Source organism: Elaeis guineensis, chromosome 8 (assembly GCF_000442705.2).
Source record: "Elaeis guineensis isolate ETL-2024a chromosome 8, EG11, whole genome shotgun sequence".
NCBI classification, from domain to species: Eukaryota; Viridiplantae; Streptophyta; class Magnoliopsida; order Arecales; family Arecaceae; genus Elaeis; species Elaeis guineensis.
The window spans coordinates 74,000,950-74,024,549 of NC_026000.2; positions in this window are offsets into that span (position 1 = coordinate 74,000,950).

The window sequence follows — 23,600 nt, forward strand, 5'->3', positions numbered from 1 at the left end:
ATTAGCAAGTGTTGCTAGTTTATCCTAAGGTTTGATTTTTTCATGTGTTGGAGCCCAAAATCAAATCCTAGGTTGTGATACTTTTGAAGAGTATTCTCTTGGCATGATTCTAGTGGTAAAATTGAAGGCAACTGGATGTTAGTATGATCATACTTCGAGTTCAAAACCGGCAGTGTTCTTGTGAAGAAAAGACGATGGCAGCACACTGATTAGGAAGGACCTTGGCCAACTTTCATGTGGATCATCATTGGAGGGTTTTTACTTTGAAGTCTCATGGAGATCACCTACTTACCATTTTACTCATTGAAGAAAGTATAAACTTTTATCTCTTTGCATGCTTATTTTTATTTTGTTCGACATCTACAAAGTGATTCTAGGATTTGAATTTTGGTTCGATAGTTTTAATTGTTAAAGCTTTTGATATATTTTATTTTAAAATTTTTAAAAATTAATTTTTATTGTGTAACTGAAATGCAATAGTGCTATCAGAGCCACTCTAGTTAGATTCAATCAAATAAGTACAAAGTTATAATATAGAATTATTCTAGTTCATATATTGCCAAAAATGTTGCATCAATTTCTAGCATCGATCTTAAAATCAAAAATTATTTTTGACTTTATATGAATTATAGATTTAAATTTTAGTTATTAAAATTATGAATTTATGATAATATGAAATTATAGTTTCATGGTTTCTTGATGCTTAATTCAATTTTTTATTAAGGGTGTTATGCATGCCTAATTTGATTAGGGCTAGTTATTCAATTTGGCTAAACTTATTTATTTGTTAAGTCATTTCGTGCATCCTTATATGATTTTTAGCATGTCAATATGATTATTATTATGACTTGTAAAAGCATACTGAATTGTATAATATATATAGTATATTTTATGTAATTGTAGTTAGGATGTGTCGAGACTAGTTCAAAGATCTTCTAAAAAATTATATTAAGTTATAATGTCGGAATTCACTTTCAAATCAAATATTGAATTCATTTGATTAATTGGTGCTAGATAAGGAAGAAAGATAGTTTTCTAATTAGGTCTATATACTGGCCTGACTAGCTTTGTTAGTGTCTAAGAAAAGCTATGGAGAGCCTCCCACCTACTAATCTGGCCAATTTGATCTTATTGAATTTCGGACTTAGACTGATTAGTGATATAAACACTACAAAAACCTTTCTTCAAGCTTGGTCAATAGAGTATGTCAATATCTTAGTGAGCTTGTTGTGCTTTCTACAACGCTTACTATAGAAATTGATATGATGTTGACTATGTGTATATTGATGCTTATGGCATATTTTGAATAGTATTGTTTTGTTGTGCTATCCACAAAGACAGCATTATTTAAGTATGACCATATGGGATTGACGGCTTAACTTAACTAGAATACTATAGTTTGTTGTGCTATCCATAAGACTATGAGTGATCTAGAGGCAAGAGAGAAAAATATTGAGAATTGTATGAAGTATAATTGATAAAGAGTTACTTACTCTTGAACTCATAAATGCTTGTTGTGCTATCCACAAGGTATTTATGAGGAATAGGGATCTCAACCTCACTTAGAAATATAAAGATGTTTCTTATTTTTTATACTTGAGGGCCACGAAATTTGTTAAAATAGTGGGAGACATAATTAGACAAAAATCTTAATCTAGTTCTGCATGTCATCATGAGTTATCCGCTTATATTGTGTTCTTGTCATTGTAGATTAATTGCACATATGGCATTCTCACTGTCACTAAGAGGTATACTAGATTCTAACAAATTGATCGGACTGAACTATATGGCTGGTTAAAAAATTTGAAAATTATTCTCACTCAGGAGAAAGTTTCCTACATATTGGATACACCTGCATCCGATACGATCAGGGAAGATGTATCTTAGGAGAAAATAGCCACATATAAGATGCAAAAAGATGACAGTATGACTGTCAAATGCATCATGCTTGTCTCGATGAATAATGAGCTTCAGAAGCAGCATGAGGACATGGATGTTCCTTCTATACTCCTTAATCTTAAGGAGTTATATGGAGAACAAAGTCAAACTGCTAGATATGAGATACTAAGCAGTTGTTCCATGCCTGTATGACTGAAGGCATGTTTATGCAAACTCATGTCCGAAAGATGATTGATTTGATCACTCATCTGGGATGGTTGGATTTTGCTATGGACGGTGTGTTGGAAAATATGTTCCAAAAGTCAATCATCAATCTGTTGACGGTTGAGCAACCTTATATTGTAATTGATTTGTTAATAAATAAAATATATTTTTGATATTTTTCTCACAAGTTTTCATCTTCTAATGAACTTCGTTGTTATGATAAAATCCTTAGGACTATTTAGCTTCGATAAAGAGAGGATTTATCGATTAGTCCTTAAAACTGTTCACGATCAAATGATGGGCTGTTAATAAGGATGATAGCTTCTATCGAGCATAGGTCGCTGTAGGCCATATGGGTTGGTTGTCCTCTTAACCAAAGAGTGTGAAGATACTGGTATGGCATACAGGTGAGATAAAAGGGTACATCATCATTGGATATAACCAACTCCAAGTATTCTACTGTCGAGAATGTCTCTGATGGGATATAGGTATAAGTGTCTCTTAGACCTGAGATCGCCTTAGTAACTTGCAAGCAATTCACTGCGCTTTGGTACTAGACTAAATGAATTTTTAATTTAATGACAGAAGGCTTCTGGGCATAGTCAAGTACTTATGAAGTCAGAGTGTGATTGAGATGGGATTGACCACTCCAAGAGTTGGAGAAGAATGAGTCGCTATAATTCAATTTAGTGAAACCTTAGCCAGGATAATCCATCAGATGGATTTGATATTTTGAAATACAATATAGACAACCTGATCAGAGTTGACAGTTGAACTCTAAAGTGTTCTATGAGCATTTTGGTCAAGGAGATGAATTATATAAAAATTATATCTGCATGGGTTCTAAGGATGTTGTTCAACACATTCGACCTATCCGACCGTCGGGTACCATTGCTAGATGGTCACTTCGATTGGTATAAAAATTTATTTTTATACTACCAGCTTAGGTTCAGACCTATGAGGTCACACAAATTAGAGTTCATGATTTGATCGGATGGTTAATCAATGATTAAGAATTATTCTAGGGTTAAACGATCAATACGATTGACATTTAACCTAGTGCAAGTGTTGCAGGAGGATCGATTAGTAATTCAATTGCTAATTGGCTTAATTTGATTAAGCCAATGGGCTGAGATTAAGTTTAATTGAATATAATTTAATTAGATTTAACTTGAGCTTGATTGGATCAAGTCTAATTGGTTTATTGGATAAGCCAAGTGCAAGGAAAAAACTAGTCCTAGTTCAATTAGGATTGGGTCAACCTAATTTCTAATTCGATTAAAAAATTAAATCAGATTTAAATCTAATTTAATTTGATTAAATTAGATTTTTAATTAGATTAAGATATATTTTAATTGGGTTAATTTAGTTTTGGTTTAATTTGGTTTGAGAAATCAAATTTGAACAAGTCATAGATTGAATCCTAGTAAGACTAGGATTCCACCTTGCGCCACCTTAGCCCCCCACATCCACTCTCTCTTATTTTATGTGACAAAACCTTCTCTCTCAGGCCATCATGCATGCCCAAAGCTTTCCTTTCTTTCTCTCTTACATGAAATGTGGTTGTGGACCAAGTCAAAGTAGGAATTAGTTTGGATTTCAAATTCTATGAGATAGAATTTTAGAAAACCAAAACTCTTTCGTTATGGCACTGATTTTATCTAGATTTTTTTTGATATTTTTTTGAATTTTATGGCACATATTGTTTGCCCTTTTCTAGTGGTCCATGGTAGAAAAAGAAGGAGGAGGCGCCCAAGAGTTGGGAACCACTTGTCTTGCCCTATTTGGATTTTTCTTGACTAGGTATTTGATCTAGACTAGGGTTCTTCATATCTCTTTATTTAAGATAAATTTTTTCTTAAAATTTTAATGAATTATAGAGAATTGAGTGACCTTTGGGTTGTATGAAAATTAGGGAGAAAGAATATTGGAGCATGGAGATATAATAGACACAAAACTAGGTGTCTAGGTGAGAACAAAAAGAAGAAGAAGAGCGTCTTCTTCTAGGGTTGCTGTGTTCACCTCTTCCCTTCCTCTATCTGTGAGTTTTTGAGAGTATCTCATATCTAAAACTCCTTCTCCTACTTCTCATCTTTAGAAGAGTCCAAATCAAGAAGGAGGCATCTGATCGACCATCGAAGAAGGATCAGCACAGTACTAGCATACTGTGTTGATTTTTTGGATCAGGATTTCTGATCGTGATTCGTGGGCTCGTGTGGATGACTCGTAGAGGCCAGATATGTATGCGGCTTACAACATCATCCTCAATCCTAGATCAGCAAAGTTAGAACATCTAACTTGCAAGGTAATAGATCTGATCTATTATATTTTGCATACATTAGATGTAGTATAGAAACATGTTGATATGATCAACATGTAGTTCTTGCTCTTTATATTTTAATTTTTAATTTAATACCATATAATAATCATGTAATAGGATCTTAGATCTAGAGATTTTTTGATTTTATAAGATAAATTTTGATTTATTTTAATCTTTCACTGCCTGATCTTGAAAAAGTTTCAAGATCTAACCCTAAAATCCTAGATCTGGTTCCTTCAATTGGTATCAGAGCCTAGGTTGTTTATTATATGATTATTTATATATGCTTAGATTATTTTTTAAATTAGATCTAATCTATAATCTGATTGTTAAATCTGAAATTAAAATTTTTAGATCAATCACGAACTGTAGGTTGTCCTGCTGTAAGGTTTACCCCTTATAGTGCAAAGGTTGTCCTCGTTCGTGTAGATCTATTTTTAATTATCAATTTATTAGATATGATCTAGATTAAATTTATAATTTATTAGATTTAAAAGATATTTAAATCTAAAATAAAATCTTTTTGTTAATAATTTTTGTGCAAAGAACCATCATATATTTGTCTGAAAAATTTATGCAGTTTAAAGTTGAAATTATTTTAAGTACACGAACCTATTTAGATTAGATCTAAAGTAGTTTTATGCTTATTTCATTTGTATTTTGATTATAAATCAAACATGCAACTTGATTGGTAGAATCATGTTATAAAAATATTTTACAAATATAAAAATTATTTTCAAAAAGCCGAACCCCAACTCTCAGCCCAAAACTTAATTGAGAATTAAGAAGTTGTTTGATTAGGTTCTAGGATTGTGAATTGAAGAACCTAAGACACAAACCATAACACATTGGGTTAATGGGTTAGTGAAAATTAGGTCCATTAATTGGGTTAGACCTAAGGTTAGATTAAAGATGGACTTAATTAGAGAATTGACTAAATCTAATCAATTGTTGTCTTAGATTAGGTCAAGGATTCTCTAGATCAATTACAATAGTTGTAGTTAGTCAAGTCCATATCTTTAAGGAGAACCAAATGGACTTGATTCTTGGCTAAGTGGTCTAGCACGAACTGTTAGGTTGATCTAATCGAAACTAATTAAACCAGTTAGTGTCTAAGATAAACTAGACTGGTAGTTTTTAATTGGCAGTCCGCTTACCTGACCATTTTTGAAGGTGTCTAAGGCAAGCTTTGGCAGACCCTCCCACCGATCGAACTTACCTGGCCTCTTTGGTGAAATTATATTTTGATTGAATCATTTGACTATTTGAGCTGACCCATATCAGCTAGGTAAATTAGTGTGACTGATTTAGGTGCTCCTAGACTAGCCCCTTTAGTGGTCTCCCTTAAGCTGACTTGGTGAAGCTAGTGGGAAGATCATGATAAGTTGGTTCATCTGACCTCCTCTTCTAAATCAATTAAATTCTCTAAAATTATTAAGTCCTTAAAATAAAATAGTTATAGTGATTACTAGATCATAGCCTCCCACTAAGTGGATGATAATGGGTCCATTAGTTGGATAATTATTGGAGGCCCAAAGGCCTGCTGCTTATCGGCTGATGGAATTGTCATTCATAATATGATTTCTTGACTGCATCTTTCTAAATGGTGGTTAGGTTAGCCAACCAAAGTTAGGCCTAATCATTCATTGGCTAGATGGGTCAAGTATAGTCATGTTAATGGTTGGACCTAACCAGACCTTTTCAGTGGAGGCCAAAGCCTACTGATTAGGAACTGGGGCAAAATTAAAATTACTAAAAATTATTTAGAGAAATAATTGATTATGAACCTACCATTAGATGTACATGGGTTGGCCAACCAAAGTTGGACTTGTGTGTAGTCTAAGTGGATTCTAGTACCCACTAAGAAATTAGGGTAATTCTTCGAGTTGGAGGTAGAGGCTACCAATTCGAATAAAATAGTGAGAGAAACCTTTTGATTAAAGTCTAAATCTTTATAATTAATGAATCAATTACTAATTAGATTATGATTTTCTTTTGTGTAGATATGGCCACTTTTCTATCACTCCGATCATTGTTGGACAATGATAAGTTGGTGGGACCCAACTTTGGTAGCTGGTACCGAAAGTTGAAGATAGTCCTAAGCATGAACGGATCCTATATGTGATATCGGATCCTGCACCTAAAGAGCCAGCTGTCAATGCACGTAGAACAGTTAGAGGTATTTACCAGAAGTGGTTCAGTGATCAGACCATGGAGCGCTGCATCATGCTAGCTGCCATGAGCAATGAGTTCAATTGCAGATTTGAGACGGCTCAGCCAAAGGACATGCTTCAAGTGTTGGAGGAAGCCTTTGGCACACCCGATGACATAGAGAGGCACAAGACTAGTTGTGCCATCTTCAATGCCAAAATATGGGATGGTGCCTCTGTCACTGATCATGTATTGTACATGATCGAGTTGATAGAGCATTTGAGCAAGCTTGACTTTTTCTTGCATGAGCAGGTTGGGAAAGATGCAATACTAAACTCGCTGCCCAAGTCTTATCTCCCATTCCTCACTCATTATAGAATGACAAATCCTGAAGTAAACTACCACGGGTTACTAGGGTTGCTTCAAAATTTTGAGAAGAATCACCAACTCCATAAAGAGTCGGTGAACTTAGTGGGAGGTTCATCTTCTGGTTCTCGACCCTTTGAGAAAGGGAGAAGAACAAAAAGAAGAAAGTGAAGAAGGTGCAAGTTCAGGTTGGGACATCAGTGCAGGGCCAGACCAGAAAGATCAAGCTCGATAAAAGTCAAGCTGAATGCTTCTTTTGCAAGAAGTGAGGGCACTGGAAGAGGAACTATCCTCAGTACATTGCCTCTCTGGATCCAAATAGGCAGAGAAAGAAGCAAGCTGTTGCTGGACAAGGTATTTATATGATAACTCCTTGCAATTTCTCTATTTATGATATAACTGACTGGGTATTGGATACTGGTAGCCCTACCATATTTGCAATTCGTTGCAGGGGTTGCAGGTTAGTAGGAGATTCGAGCAGGATGAGAGGTTTCTGAACATTGGAGATGGAAGATCAGTTCCAGTTCTAGCATTAAGAATCTTGAAACTTGTATTTGAGTCTCATACCGTTGTTCTTAATGATTATCATTTCTATCTCAGTTTCTTTTAAAATATTATTTCTGTAGGCCTTCTGATCAAAAATGATTATGAAATTTCAATAAAGAAATAAGTTTGTAATATCATTATGAATGGTGTTACTATTTTTTGTGGACATTTGAACAATGGTGTGTATATGTTATCACAACCTGTTAACGTAGCCTATTCTACAGGAAAGCACCCTAAATTAGATAGTGTATCAGATATCTACTTATGGCATAGTAAGCTAGGTTAAATAAACAAGAACAGGATAAATAGGTTGACTGAAGAGGGAATCCTCGAAGTCAGTGATTGTGAATCACTTCCAATCTGTGAGTCCTATCTTCTTTGTAAAATGATCAAGTCACCTTTTACAGAAAAAGGTGAGAGAGCTACTGAGCTCTTGGGCCTAGTACATACTGATGTATGCGGGCCTATGAGCACAAGTGCTAGAGGTGGATATTTCTACTTCATCACTTTCACGGATGATCTATCCAGATATGGATATATCTATCTGATGAAACATATGTCGGATTCATTTGAAACATTCAAATGATTTTGAAGTGAAGTAGAAAAATAAATTGAGAAGAGTATTAAAACTCTTCAGTCTGACTGAGGAAGAGAATACCTTTCTGATGAGTTTCTCACATATCTAGGAGAGAACGAGATTCTCTTCCAATGGATTCCTCCAGGAACACCACAGCATAATGGTGTGTCTGAAAGGAGAAATCAGACTCTGTTAGACATGGTCTGATCTATAATGGATTTTGCTAGCTTGCCAATATTTTTCTAAGAATATGCACTCGAATCGACCTGTTATCTGTTAAATAGGATTCCAAGTAAGTCTGTAATCAAGACTCAATATGAGATATGGATAGAGCGTAAGCCAACTCTTTCACACCTTAGGGTCTGGGGTTGCTTAGCTTATGTCAAATGGTTAGTTACAGATAAACTTGGACCTAGATTTGACAAATGCACATTCATAGTGTACCCCAAAGAGACCAAATGATATATTTTCTATCATTTTGATGAACAAAAGGTGTTCATCAGCCTTAAAACAACCTTTTTAGAAAAAGAATTCCTTGGTGAAGGAACCGTTGCCTCTAAGGTTGAACTTGAAGAACTTCAACAGGTAGAAGGACCAACACCAATAGCTGAACCTGAGTCGGATTTGATTAGATCAGATTCGGAGCCTAATGTACCTGCACCATTAAGACGATCCAATAGAGTACTACGTTAGCCGGACAGATACTACAATTTCTTGATCCGAGATGGTGATCCCATCGAACTCGATGAGAATGATGAGGATCTGATCACCTATATGGATGCAATGCAGAGACCTAATTTTGAAAAATAATTTGAAGCCATGAAATCTGAAATGGAGTCCATGAAGGTCAACGATATATGGATATTGGTTGACCCACCTGAAGGGGTTAAACCCATTGGGTGTAAATGGGTCTTCAAAAGGAAGAGGAGCACAGACGAAAAGGTGGAGACCTATAAAGCCTGTCTGGTTGCCAAGGAGTATCGTCAACATTATGGTATTGACTATAACGAGATGTTCTCCCCTATGGCAATGCTCAAATCCATTCGGATAATGCTTGCAATAGCTGTCCATCTGGATTATGAGATCTGGCAAATGGATGTAAAGATAGCTTTTCTGAATGGAGAGCTGACCGAAGAGGTGTATATGATACAACCTGAGGGGTTTACATCCACAGATGAGTCCAAGGTGTGCAAGCTTCAGAGATTCATTTATGGATTGAAGCAAGCTTCTCGAAGTTGGAACATGCATTTTGATAAGGTGATCAAAATGTATGGCTTCGTTAAGAATGAAGAAGAACCCTACATCTATAAATGGGCAAATGGTCTAATTGTGGTATTTCTTATCTTGTACATAGATGACATTCTCTTAATCGGGAATGACATCCCCGCACTACAGGGAATAAAAATTTGGTTGTTATCGCAGTTCTCCATAAAGGACTTGGGTGAAGCATCCTACATCTTAGGGATGAAGATCTATAGGGATGGATCTAAAAGGATGCTTGGGTTATCCAAGTCCACGTACATAGACACTGTGCTGAAGAGATTTAGCATGGAGAATTTCAAGAAGGGCTATCTACCGATTGACCATGAAATTTTTCTCTCTAAGAAGGATTGTCCGACAACTCCTGAAGAGTGAGATGTTGGGAATAGTGTCCCAAAGCCAATCGTCAGTCTGTTCACGATTGTACTCTTTTTTGTATTAGTATATGAATTATAAATTAATAAAAATTATTTTGATATTTTTTCATCACAAATTGTTTCATCTTCTAATGAACTCCTGTATTGTGGTGAAGTCCTTAGGACTATTTAGACTCGACAAAGGAGGATTTGTCGTTTAGTCCTTAAACCTGTTCATGACCAAATGATACGTTGTTACTAAGGACAACAATATTTATCAAGCATAGGTCGTTGTCTGCCATATGGGTTGGTTGTCCTCTTAACCAAGGAGTGTGGAGACATTGGTATGGCATACAGGTGAGATGTAAGGGTACATCTGTACTGAACGTGACTGACTCCGGAGCTTTTTCTACTGTCAAGATTTGCTCTGATGGGATATGGGTATAACTATCTCTCTGACCTGAGACTGCCACAGTGACTTGCAAGTAACTCACTGCACTTAGGCACTGGACTACCTAAATTTTTAATTCAGTGACGGAAGGCTGCTGGGTGTAGTCAAGTACTTGACTTGTCGGTGCGTGTGTCAAGATGGGATTGACCACTCCAGTTCAGGAGCTGTGTATAGTCGTGTTTCAATTTAGCAAAACCTTGGCCAGGATAGTCCTAGTGAGGAGTCATAGGACTGTTTGAGTTGAGCACTATTTAGATGATCTGATCAGCGTTGACAGTTTAACCCTGAGTCATCCTATACACAGAGGTCAAAAGGGATGAATTATACAGTAACCATATTCGTATAGGTTTTGAATGTTGTGATTGTGACTATTCAACCTATTCAGATGTCGGGTATCATTGCTAGATATTCACTTCGATTAGCATAGGAACCAATTCCTGTGCTACCGACTTAGGTTCGAACCTACGAAGTCACACACATTAGAGATTCCTATCTGATCTGATGGCTGGTGAAGAGTCCCACTGGACGGGACTCTTCGACCAAGAGTCCTAATGCTTGGGGACTCTGAGTCCTACGTGTCTGAGACTCTATGATCGAGAATCAAGATTCTCTGATCATGAGTTTCACACATTTTGGGTACCGGGGTCAAGAGTCCCACTGGTTTGGGACTCTTCGATCAAGGTTTCATATCAATGGACTTTGATGCCCGATTGCCCATCGAATTTGGACTTAGTATTTATGAGAGGTTTAATTAGTGATTTGATCACTAATTAACTCAATTTGATTGTGTAATTATTTTTGGATCAAGTCCAATTGAATTGGATTCAGTTGGGTTTGACCCGATTAGGTTAAGAGTTGACCTAATCACCGAGGTGGTTTGGTCCCTGATTTGATCAGGGGTTGGGCTTAGCCAATTTCTAATTTGATTAGGATTTTATTGAGCCTAATTAAGCCTAATTGTGTTGGGTTTAACTTAGTCTAATTGTGCCTAACCTATTTTAATAAGGTTGGTTCAATTAGGTTTGAAACCACTTTTGACTTATCTCCCTGCTCCACCTCACCTCACCTGTGCCTATTTGAATTCATGAGAAACAAGTTCTTGTGAATTTTTTTCCACACAGAAGCCTTCCCATTCCCCTCCCTTATGTGCCATTTGGGTGGATAAAGATTGGTTGGTTGGCCATTCAAATTCAAATGATGTTTGAATTTGAATGGGCAACTAACCCATGCGCCACCTTATCTATTTGTGCACCCCTTGCTCTACACGAGAAAATATTTCTCATGTAGACTCTCCACACACAAAGAGCCCATGCCCCTCTCTTCTCTCACCTTGAGTGGATAAGGATAGGTTGGTTGGCATTTGAATTCAAATTCGATTTGAATTCAAATGAGCAACCACCTACCTTTATCCTCTCACACGGTGAAAATGCTGTAAAGATGCGGTCTTGCACTATTTTAAAAAGAAAAGAGAAGGTAGGGCATGCACACGACTTTCTTAGAGAGAAAGGGTGGTGTGAGAAAGTTCTTCTACAAAGAAAAGAAAAGAAAAGAAAAAAAGAGAAAAGAAAAGAAGAGAGAAAGGGCACAGGGTCTTTTGTGAGTACCCTAGGATTTCTGCCTAGGGTTCGGGAAGTGAGAAGGTGAGCTACGAGTGTCATGAGTCTACCAAACTTCAGAAAAAAACTTTACCAACCTCTCTACTATCTTTGCTAATGATTGGAGCATCCGAAGAGTCGGCAGACATCGATCAAAGGAGTTCGATCAGCATCAACCGTCGAAAGGGTTCTGCAAAGAACTAGCATTCGTGAGGAGCCGATCAGATCGAGAGCTTCATGTGGATGATCTGTAAAGGTTAGACATACTATGTGACTACATTACAATGATTAGACCATCCCGACGGTGATCAGACTGCGGCAATCGACTACCTCCACGAAGGTAATGTGTTCTGAACACATAATAGTAAAATATTTACTATAGAATTTAAAATTTCAAATTTAAATACATGCTATATATATCATATTTAGATCCTTATATAGGATTAATATATGTTAATTAATTAGATTAATTAATAATTTCTACTGTAAAATTATAATTTTGAAAAAGTTTTAAAATTATCATTTTACCCCTGCACTGAAATTTCCACAATTGGTATCAGAGCAGGTTTTAAAATATGATATACATTTGCATATGTAGATTAAGTAGTAATCTAAAAGTTTAAATTTAAAATTTGAATTTAAAATTTAAAATTTAAAATTTAAAATTTAAAATTTAAATTTTGAAATTCAAAATTTAAAATTCAAAAATTTAAAATTCAAATTTGAAATTTATTTGAAATTTCAAATTTAAAATTCAAAATTTAAATTCAAAAATTTAAAATTTGAAATTTGTTTAAAATTTGAAATTCAAAATTTGAAATTTAAAATTTAAAATTTGAAATTTAAAATTTAAAATTTAAAATTTAAAATTTAAAATTGGTATATTTAGATATACTTGATCCAAGTAGCAAGTAATCTAATTGGGTTGGTTGCCATGGTCATCCGGTCATGGGAGAAAAGTAGGGTTTAATGGCCCTCTCCTCCCATTCGATGGGGTTCTCCTATGGCGGTAGGGGTGCCGAGCGATTATATCCCATACAGACAAAGCAGCGAAAGGACTTGATTGTAAAGGTTCAATTACAAAATTTATCATGAATCTGTTAGATTAGATCTAAAAGAATATTCATGATTTATTTTGATTGAGTTATTTTCTGTTATGTAATTAGCAATAGGATTGCTGTTTATGAAATGTACTGATCCATTTGTGACATGAGTCAACACATTTGGTGAACAGAAAATAAAATATTTCAAATTTAAAAATTATTTTTGAAATACCAAACCTTGACCCATCAGTCCTAATACTTAATTAAAAGAATTAAGTGTTGTCTAGTTGGTCTAGAATTATGAATTAAGACCTAAGACAATTGCATAAACTTGTGGGTCAATGGGTTAGATGGATTAGGTCCATAATTGGGTTAGACCTAAGGTTAGCTTAAAGAAATGGACTAAATTAGAGTAATTGGTCAAATCTAATCAAAAGTTGAATTAGATTAGTTCAAGAACACTCTAGACTCAACTTCAATAGTTGTAGTTGAATGGGTCCATGTCTTTAACTAGACCAAGATGGACTTAATTCATGGCTACGCGGTGGAACCCTATTTACTAAGTTGATCAAATTAAAATTAATGAACCGGTTGGTGTCTAAGGTAAGTTCGGCAGTCTGACCAGTGATTTTTAACTAGGAGCTACTCGTATTGATTTGATCTCTGACGAGTTAATGGCATATCCCTTTCACTGATCTCACTTACCTGGCCAACCTGGTGAGTTAGGTTTTGATTAGATCACTTGATGATTAGGGCTCACCCTACCTAAATCAGTGTGACTGATTTAGGTACTCCTAATGTCGGCTTTAATTAAATCCTTTTTAATCTGACTTGGTGAAGTCAATGGGAGGATTGAAATTGGCTGGTCAATTTTTTCTCTTCTATCTTTTAATAAAATTCTCAAAAATTATTAGGTCCCTAAAAATGATTAAGTTATAGTGATAACTAAGTCATAGCCTCCCATTAAGTGAGTGATGATGAGTCCATTAGTTTAATAATCACTGGAGGCCCAAAGGCCTGGTGCTTATTGACTAATGGAATTATCATTCATAATATGATAATTTGGTTGAGTCTTTCTGATGATGGTCAGGTTGGCCGACCAAAGTCGGGCCTGATCATTTATTGGTTCGATTCACCAAATCAAGTCATGTTAATGGTTGGACCTAACCAGATCTTTTCAGTAGAGGCCAAAGCCTATTGATTAGGTTCTGGGGCAAAATTAATTACTAGAAGTTGTTTAAAAAAATAACTGGTTATGAACCTACCCATAAATGCACATGGGTTGACCAACCAAAGTTGAGCTCGTGTGTGGTCTGTGTGGATTATAGTACCCACTAAGGAATTAAAGTAATTTCTTAAATTGGAGGTTGAGGCTACCAGTTCGTAAAAATACTAGAAGAAACTTTAGACTAAAGTCCAAGTCTTTAGTATTAATAATTTATGTACTAATAAAGGTCTGATTTTCTTTTATGTAGCTATGGCCACTACTCTGTCGCTCTGATCATTATTAGATAATGACAAGCTCATGGGACCTAATTTCGATAGCTGGTATCAAAAATTGAAAATCATCCTTGAGCATGAGTGGTTCCTTTATGTAGTAACGGATCCGACACTTGAGGAGCTAGCCCCGAACGCTAGAGGGATAGTCCGAGACACTTACCAGAAGTGGCTCAACGACCGCAGCACCGTTCGGTGCATAATGCTAGCGGTAATGAATGATGAGTTCAGCCACAGGTTCAAAAATGCCCAGCCACAGGAGATGCTTCAAATGTTAAATGACTCCTTTGGCCCGCCTGACGACATTGAAAGGCACAAAACTAGTAGTGCCATTTTCAATGCTCGGATGAGGGATGGGGCCTCAGTCACCGATCATGTACTATACATGATCGAAATGATTGAGTGCCTAAGTAAACTAGGCTTTTCCTTGTACGAGCAGCTCGATAAGGATAAGATCCTTAATTCTTTGCCCAAGTCCTTCCTCCCCTTCCTTACTCATTTTCGGATGACAAAGCCTGCAGTGAACTACCACGGCTTGTTGGGGTTGCTGTAGAACTTTGAGAAGGACCACCAGCTCCATAAGGAGTCGGTGAATGTTGTGGGAGGGTCTTCTTCTGGTCATCAACCCTTTAAGAAAGGGAAGAAGAACAAGAAGAAGAAGAATAAGAAGGTGCAGCCGCATGCAGGGACGTCTGCACAGGGTCAGACCAAGAAGCACAAGCCCGATCAGAGCCAGGCTGAGTGCTTCTTTTGCAAGAAGTAGGGGCACTGAAAAAGGAACTGTCCTCTATACATTGCCTCCCTGGACCCGAACAGGCGGAAGAAAAAGCAAGGTAATTATATGATAACACCTTGCAACTTTTTCATTTGTGATACTACTACCTGGGTATTGGATACTGGAAGCCCTTATCATATTTGTAATTCGATGGAGGGTCTGCAGGTCAATAGGAGATTTGATGAAGGCGAGAGGTTCCTGAACGTTGGAGATGGAAGCAAAGTTTCAGTTCTAGCTTTAAGAATCATGAACCTTGTAATCAACTCTTGTAATATAATTCTGAGTGAATGTCACTATTGTCCAAGTTTTTTATTAAATATTATTTCTGTAGGCCTTTTGGCCATGTACAATTATGAATTTTTAATAAAAGAAAATATTTGCAATATCATTTTGAATGGTGTTACAATGTTTGTTGGACAACTAAATAATGGAATTTACTTACTATCACAGCCTGTTAATATGGTTCAATCCTCTGGTAAATGCCCTAGAATGGATAATATGTCAGAAGTCTACCTTTGGCACTATAGGCTAGGTCATATCAATAAGAACAGGATAAACAGGTTGGCTCAAGAAGAAATTCTTGAAGTTGGTGATTGTGAATCACTTCTAACCTATGAGTCCTATCTTCTTGGGAAGATGATCAAATCACCTTTTACTGGAAAAGGTGAGCGAGCCAGTGAACTCTTGGGTCTGATACATTCTGATGTATGTGGACCCATGAGCTCAAGTGCAAGAGGTGGATATTTCTACTTTATAACCTTCACAGATGACCTATCAAGGTATTGGTATGTCTACTTAATGAAGCATAAGTCGAAGTCGTTTGAAATGTTCAAACTATTCTGAAATGAGGTAGAAAAACAAACTGGAAAGTGTATTAAAACTCTTCGATCTGATCGAGGAGGTGAATATCTTTCCAATGAGTTTCTGACATATCTTGGGGAGAATGGGATTCTCTCTCAGTGGACTCCTCCTGGAACACCACAGTATAATGGTGTGTTTGAAAGGAAGAATTGGACCTTGTTGGACATGGTTTGATCCATGATGGGATTTGCTAGTCTGTCGATCTCCCTCTGGGGATATACGCTCGAATTGGCTTGTTACCTTCTAAATAGGGTTTCGAGTAAGTCTGTAACCAAAACACCTTATGAGATATGGATAGGACGTAAGTCAGTACTCTCACACCTTAGGATTTGGGGGTGTCTGACTTATATTAAATATTTAGTTACGAACAAGCTTGGACCTAGGTCTGACAAGTGTTATTTTATAGGGTATCCAAAAGAGATCAAAGGGTATTATTTCTACCTAGCTGAGGAGCAAAAAGAATTTGTCAGCCTTAAGGCAATCTTTTTGAAAAAGTTCCTTGGTGAAGAGACTGTTGCCTCTAAGGTCAAACTTGAGGAAGTTCGATAGGTGGAAAAATCGACACAAGTTGCTGAACCTAAACCGGATTTGGTTAGATCAGATCCAGAGCCCATTGTTCACTGCACCCTTAAGACAGTCTGGTAGAGTACCATGTCAACCGGACAGATACTATGGTTTCTTGATCTGGGACGGCGATCCTGTCGAACTTGATGAAAATGATGAGAATCCGATCACCTACATGATGCAATGCAGAGATCTGACTCTGACAAATGGCTAGAGGCCATGAAATCTGAAATGGAGTCCATGAAGGTCAACGATGTGTGGATATTGGTTGACCCACCCGAAGGAGTAAAATTCATAGGGTGTAAGTGGGTCTTCAAGAGGAAGAGGGGTGCAGAGAGAAAGGTGGAGACCTATAAAGCCCGTCTGGTTGCCAAGGGATATCATCAATGTTATGGTATAGACTATGACGAGATATTTTCTTCTGTGGCAATGCTCAAATCCATTCGAATTTTGCTTGCGATAGCTGCCCATCTGGACTATGAAATCTGGCAGATGGATGTGAAGGCAGCTTTCCTAAACAGAGAGCTGGACGAAGAGGTGTATATGATACAACCTGAAGGGTTCACATCCACAGATGAGTCTAAGGTGTGCAGGCTATAGAGGTCCATTTATGGACTTAAGCAGGCATCCGAGAGTTGGAACATACATTTTGATAGGACGATCAGAACGTATGGCTTCGTTAAGAATGGAGAAGAGCCCTGTATTTATAAGTGGGCTAATGATCCAATAGTGGTATTTCTTGTATTATATGTGGATGACATTCTCTTAATCGAAAATGATGTCCCTGCATTACAAGGAATAAAGATTTGACTGTCGTCACAGTTTTCCATGAAGGATCTAGGAGAAGCTTCCTACATCCTAGGGATGAGGATCTATAGGGATAGATCTAAAAGGTTGCTTGGCTTATCCCAATCCATGTACATTGATACTATGCTGAAGAGGTTCAGCATGGAGAATTCCAAGAAAGGCTATCTATCGATAGGCCATGAAATTTCTCTTTCGAAGAGGGATTGTCCGACAACACCTCAAGAGAGAGAGCGTATGGGTAGAATTCCATATGCTTCGACAGTAAGATCAATCATGTACACCATGACATGTACACGATCAGATATGGCATACTCACTAGGGTTAGTGAGTAGATACCAATCTGATCCAGGGGAGAATCACTGGAAGGTTGTTAAAACCATCCTGAAGTATTTAAGAAATACTAAGGATCAGTGGCTTGTTTATGGTGAATCAGACTTAAGACTTATGGGGTTTACAGACTCCAGTTTTCAGTCTGATCATGATGACAGCAAGAGTGTGTCAGGATTTATTTTTACTCTTAATGGTGGGACTGTCTATTGGAAGAGTTCCAAGCAGCACACTATGGCTGATTCAGTTTGCGAAGCAGAATATGTCACTACATCAGATGCTCCCAAAGAAGCGGTGTGGCTGAGAAAATTCATCACCAAGCTCGGAGTAGCACTCTCCCTTATTGGTCCAGTTCTGCATTATTGTGACAGCTCTGGAGCCATTGCTCAGGCAAAGAAACCGAAGGCACACCAACAGACGAAGCATATTCTACACCGCTACCATCTCATCTAAAAAATCATGGATCGAGGTGATGTCGACCTTCAGAAGATCGATGAAAAAGAGAACCTGGCTTACCCATTCACTAAAGCCATTGCGGTGAAGGAGTTCGATGACTTCAAGTCGAAGATGGGTATTAGATACTACATCGATTGGCTTTAGGCCATGTGGGAGATTGTTGGAAATAGTGTCCCAAAGCCAATCATCAGCCTGTTGACGGTTGTGCTCTTTCTTATATTAGTATATGAATTATAAATTAATAAAAATTATTTTGATATTTTTTCATCATAAATTATTTCATCTTCTAAGGAACTTCTGTGTTGTGGTGAAGTTCTTAGGACTATTTAGACTCGACAAAAGAAGATTTATCATTTAGTCTTTAAATCTGTTCACGACCAAATGTTACCAAGGACAACAACGTTTATCAAGCATAGGTCATTGTCTACCATATGGGTTGGTTGTTCTCTTAACTAAAGAGTGTGGAGACACTGGTATGGCATACAGGTGAGATGTAAGGGTACATCTGCACTAAATGTGACCGACTACGGAGCTTTTTCTGTTGTCAAGATTTGCTCCGATGGGATATGGGTATAACTGTCCTTCCGACCTAAGACTGCCACAGTGACTTGCAAGCAACTCACTGCACTTAGGCACTGGACTACCTAAATTTTTAATTCAGTGACGGAAGGCTGCTAGGTATAGTCAAGTACTTGACTTGTCGGTGCGTGTGTCAAGATGGGATTGACCACTCCAGTTCAGGAGCTGTGTACAGTCGTGTTTTAATTTAGCAAAATCTTGACCAGGATAGTCCTAGTGAGGAGTCATAAGACTATTTGAGTTGAGCATGATTCGGATGATCTGATCAAGGATGACAGTTTAACCCTGAGTCATCTTATACACAGGGGTCAAAAGGGATGAATTATACAGTAACCATATTCGCATAGGTTCTGAATGTTGCAATTGTGATTACTCGACCTATCTGGATGTCGGGTATCATTGCTAGATGGTCACTTCGATTAGTATAAAAATTGATTCCTGTGCTACCGGCTTAGATTCAAACCTGCGGAGTCACACACATTAGAGGTTCCTATCTGATCTAATGGCTGGTGAAGAGTCCCACTGGATTGGGACTCTTCGACCAAGAGTCTTAATGCTTGGGGACTCTGAGTCCTATGTGTCTGGAACTCTGTGATCGAGAATCAGGATTTTCTGATCATGAGTTCCACACATTTTGGGTATCGGGGTCAAGAGTTCTTCTGGTTTGGGTCCTTCGATCAAGGTTTCATATCGATGGACTTTGATGCCCGATTGCCCATCAGATTTGGACTCAATATTTATGAGAGGTTTAATTAGTGATTTGATCACTAATTAACTTAATTTGATTGAGTAATTATTTTTTGATCAAGTCTAATTGAATTGGATTCAGTTCGGTTTGACCTGATTAGGTTAAAAGTTGACCTAATTGCCGAGGTGGTTTGGTCCCTAATTTGATCAGAGGTTGGGCTTAGTCAATTCCTGATTTGATTAAGATTTTATTGAGCCTAATTAAGCCTAATTGTGTTGGGTTTAACTTAGTCTAATTATGCCTAACCTATTTTAATAAGGTTGGTTCAATTAGGTTTGAAACCACCTTTGACTTATCTCCCTGCTCCACCTCACCTCACCTGCACCTATTTGAATTCATGAGAAACAAGTCCTCGTGAATTTTCTACCGTACAAAAGCCTTCCCACACCCCTCCCTTATGTGCTATTTGGGTGGATAAAGATTGGTTGGTTGGCCATTCAAATTCAAATGATGTTTGAATTTGAATGGGCAACTAACCCATGCGCCATCTTATCTATTTGTGTGCCCCTTGCTCTACACGAGAAAATATTTCTCGTGTAGACTCTCCACGCACAAAGAGCCCATGCCCCTCTCTTCTCTCACCTTGAGTGGATAAGGATAGGTTGGTTGGCATTTGAATTCAAATTCGATTTGAATTCAAGTGAGCAACCACCTACCTTTATCCTCTCACGCGGTGAAAACACTGTAAAGATGCGGTCATGCACTATTTTAAAAAGGGAAGAGAAGGTGGGGCATGCACATGACTTTCTTAGAGAGAAAGGGTGGTGTGAGAAAGGCCTTCTACATGAGAAAAGAAAAGAAAAGAAGAGAAAAGAAAAGAAGAGAGAAAGGGCACATGGTCTTTTGTGAGTATCCTAGGGTTTCTGCCTAGGGTTCGAAAAGTGGGAAGGTGAGCTACGAGTATCGTGAGTCTACCAAATTTTAGAGAGAGCTTCATCAAACTCTCTACTATCTCTGTTGATGATCCAAGGCATCCAAGGAATCGACAGACACCAATCAAAAGAGTTCGATCAGCATCAGTCGTCGAAAGGGTTCTGCAACAAACTAGCATTCGTGAGGAGTTGATCAGATCGAAAGCTTCATGTGGATGATCTGTAAAGGTCAGACATACTGTGTGGCTGTATTGCAATGATCAGATCATCCTGACGATGATCAGACTGCGACGATCGACTACCTGCACGAAGGTAATGTGTTCTGAACACATAACAGTAAAATATTTACTATAGAATTCAAAATTTTAAATTTAAATGCATGCTATATATATTATATTTAGTTGCTTGTGTAGGTTTAATATATGTTAATTAATTTAATTAATTAATAATTTTTGCTATAAAATTATAATTTTGAAAAGTTTTAAAATTACCATTTTACCCCTGCACTGAAATTCTCACAAGAGAGCGTATGAGTAGAGTCCCATATGCTTCGACTATTGGATCTATCATGTACGCCATGGCATGTACAAGGCCAGATATGGCATACTCACTAGGAGTAGTGAGTAGATATCAATCTAATCCAGGAGAAAACCATTGAAAAATGGTTAAAGTCATCCTTAAGTATTTGAGAAATACTAAGGACCAATGGTTGGTTTATGGCGAGTTAGATCTAAAACTTGTGGGGTTCACAGATTCCAGCTTTCAATCTGACCATGATGACAGCAGAAGCATATCGAGTTATGTCTTTACTCTGAATGATGGAGCCATCTGCTGTAAGAGTTTCAAGCAGCATACTATGGCAGACTATGTTTGTGAGGTAAAGTACATCGCAGCATCGAATACCGCAAAGAAAGCTGTGTGGCTGAGAAAATTCATCATCGAGCTCGGAGTAGCAACCTCCATCGATGGTCCAGTCCTACTCTACTGTGACAGCACTGGCGCCATTGCTCGGTGAAGGAACCCAAAGCACACTAGCGGATGAAGCATATTTTGCATCGCTTTCACCTGGTCTTGAAGATCATGGATCGAGGTGACATCGACCTTCAGAAGATCGATAGAAAGGAGAACCTAGCCGACCCCTTCACTAAAGTCCTAGCGATAAAAGAGTTTGACAACCACAAGTCGAAGATGGGTATTAAATACTGTGCCGAGTGGCTTTAGGACAAGTGGGAGTTATTGGAAAATATATCTCAAAAGCCAATCATCAACCTGTTCACAGTTGAGCAACCTTGTATTGTAATTGATTTGTTAATAAATAAAATATATTTTTGATATTTTCATCAAAAAATTTCATCTTCTAATGAACTTCATTGTTGTGATGAAGTCTTTAGGACTATTTAGGTTCGATAAAGAGAAGATTTATAGATTAGTCCTTAAAACTATTCACGACCAAATGATGGGCTGTTAATAAGGACGACAGCTTCTATCGAGCATAGGTCGCTGTTGGCCATATGGGTTGGTTGTCCTCTTAACCAAGGAGTGTGGAGATACTGGTATGGCATACAGGTGAGATATAAGGGTACATCGTCATTAAACATGACCAACTCCAGAGTATTCTGCTGTCGAGAATATCTCTGATGGGATATAGGTATAAGTATCCCTTAGACCTGAGATCACCTCAGTGACTTGCAAGCAACTCACTGTGCTTTGGTACTGGACTAACTAAATTTTTAATTCAGTGATGGAAGGTTTCTAGGTATAGTCAAGTACTTGTAAAGTCAGAGTGTGATCGAGATGGGATTGACCACTCCAAGAGTTGAAGAAGAATGAGTCGCTGTATTTTAATTTAGCAAAATCTTGACCAGAATAATCCATCAGATGGATTTGATATTTTGAAATACAATGTGGACAACCTGATCAGAGTTGATAGTTGAACTCTGAGGTATTCTATGAGCATTTTGGTTAAGAAGATGAATTATATGGAAACTATATCCGCATGGGTTCTAAGGATGTTGTTCTACACATTCGACCTATCCGACCGTCGGGTATCATTGCTAGATGGTCACTTTGATTGATACAAAAATTTATTTTTATACTATCAACTTAGATTTAGACCTATGAGGTCACGCATATTAGAGTTTACGATCTGATCGATTGGTTGATCAATGATTAAGAATCATTCTAGGGTTAAACGATCAATACGATTGACATTTAACCTAATGCAAGTGTTGCAGGAGGATTGATTAGCAATTCGATTGCTAATTGGCTTAATTTGATTAAGCCAATGGACTAAGATTAAGTCTAATTGAATATGATTTAATTAAATTTAGCTTGGACTTGATTGGATCAAATCTAATTAATTTATTGGATAAGCCAAGTGCAAGAAAAAAACTAGTCCTAGTTCAATTATGACTTGGGTCAACCTAATTTTTAATTCGATTAGAAAATTAAATAAGATTTAAATATAATTTAATCAGATTAAATTAGATTCTTAGTTGGGTTAAGACCTATTTTAATTAGGTTGATTTAGTTTTAGTTTGATTTGACTTGAGAAACCAAATTTGAACAAGTCATAGATTGAATCCTAGTAAGACTAGGATTCCACCTTGCGCCACCTTAGCCCCCCACGCCTACTCTCTCTTATTTTATGAGACAAAACCTTCTCTCCTAGGCTTTCACGCACATCCAAAGCTTTTTTCTCTTTTTCTCTTATATGGAATGTGGTTGTGGACCAAGTCAAAGTAGGAATTAGTTTAGATTTTAAATTCTATGAGATAGAATTTTAGGAAATCAAAATTCTTTCCTTATGGCACTGATTTTATCCAAATTTTTTTTGAGATTTTTGTGACTTTTATAGCACATATCATACACCCTTTGCTGGTGGTCTATCATAGAAAAAGGAGGAGGCACCCAAGAGTTGGGCACCACTTGTCTTGCCCTGTTTGAATTTTTCTTGACTAGGTATTTGATCTAGACAAGGATTCTTTATATCTCTTTATTTAAGATGAAATTATTCTTGAGATTTTTGTGGATTATAGAGCATTGAGAGACATTTTGGATGTGTGAAAATTAGGGAGAAAGAATATTAAGACATGGAGATATAATAGACACAAAACTAGGTGTCTAGGTAAGAGCAAAGAGAAGAAGAAGAGGGTCTTCTTCTAGGGTTGCTGTGTTCACCTCTTCCCTTCCTCCATCTATGAGTTTTCTGAGAGTGTCTCACATCTAAAACTCCTTCTCCTACTTCTTATCTTTAGAAGAGTCCAAATCAAGAAGAAGGAGGTATCTGATCGGCCATCGAAGAAGGATCAGCATAGTACTAGTATACTGTGCTAATTTTCTGGAT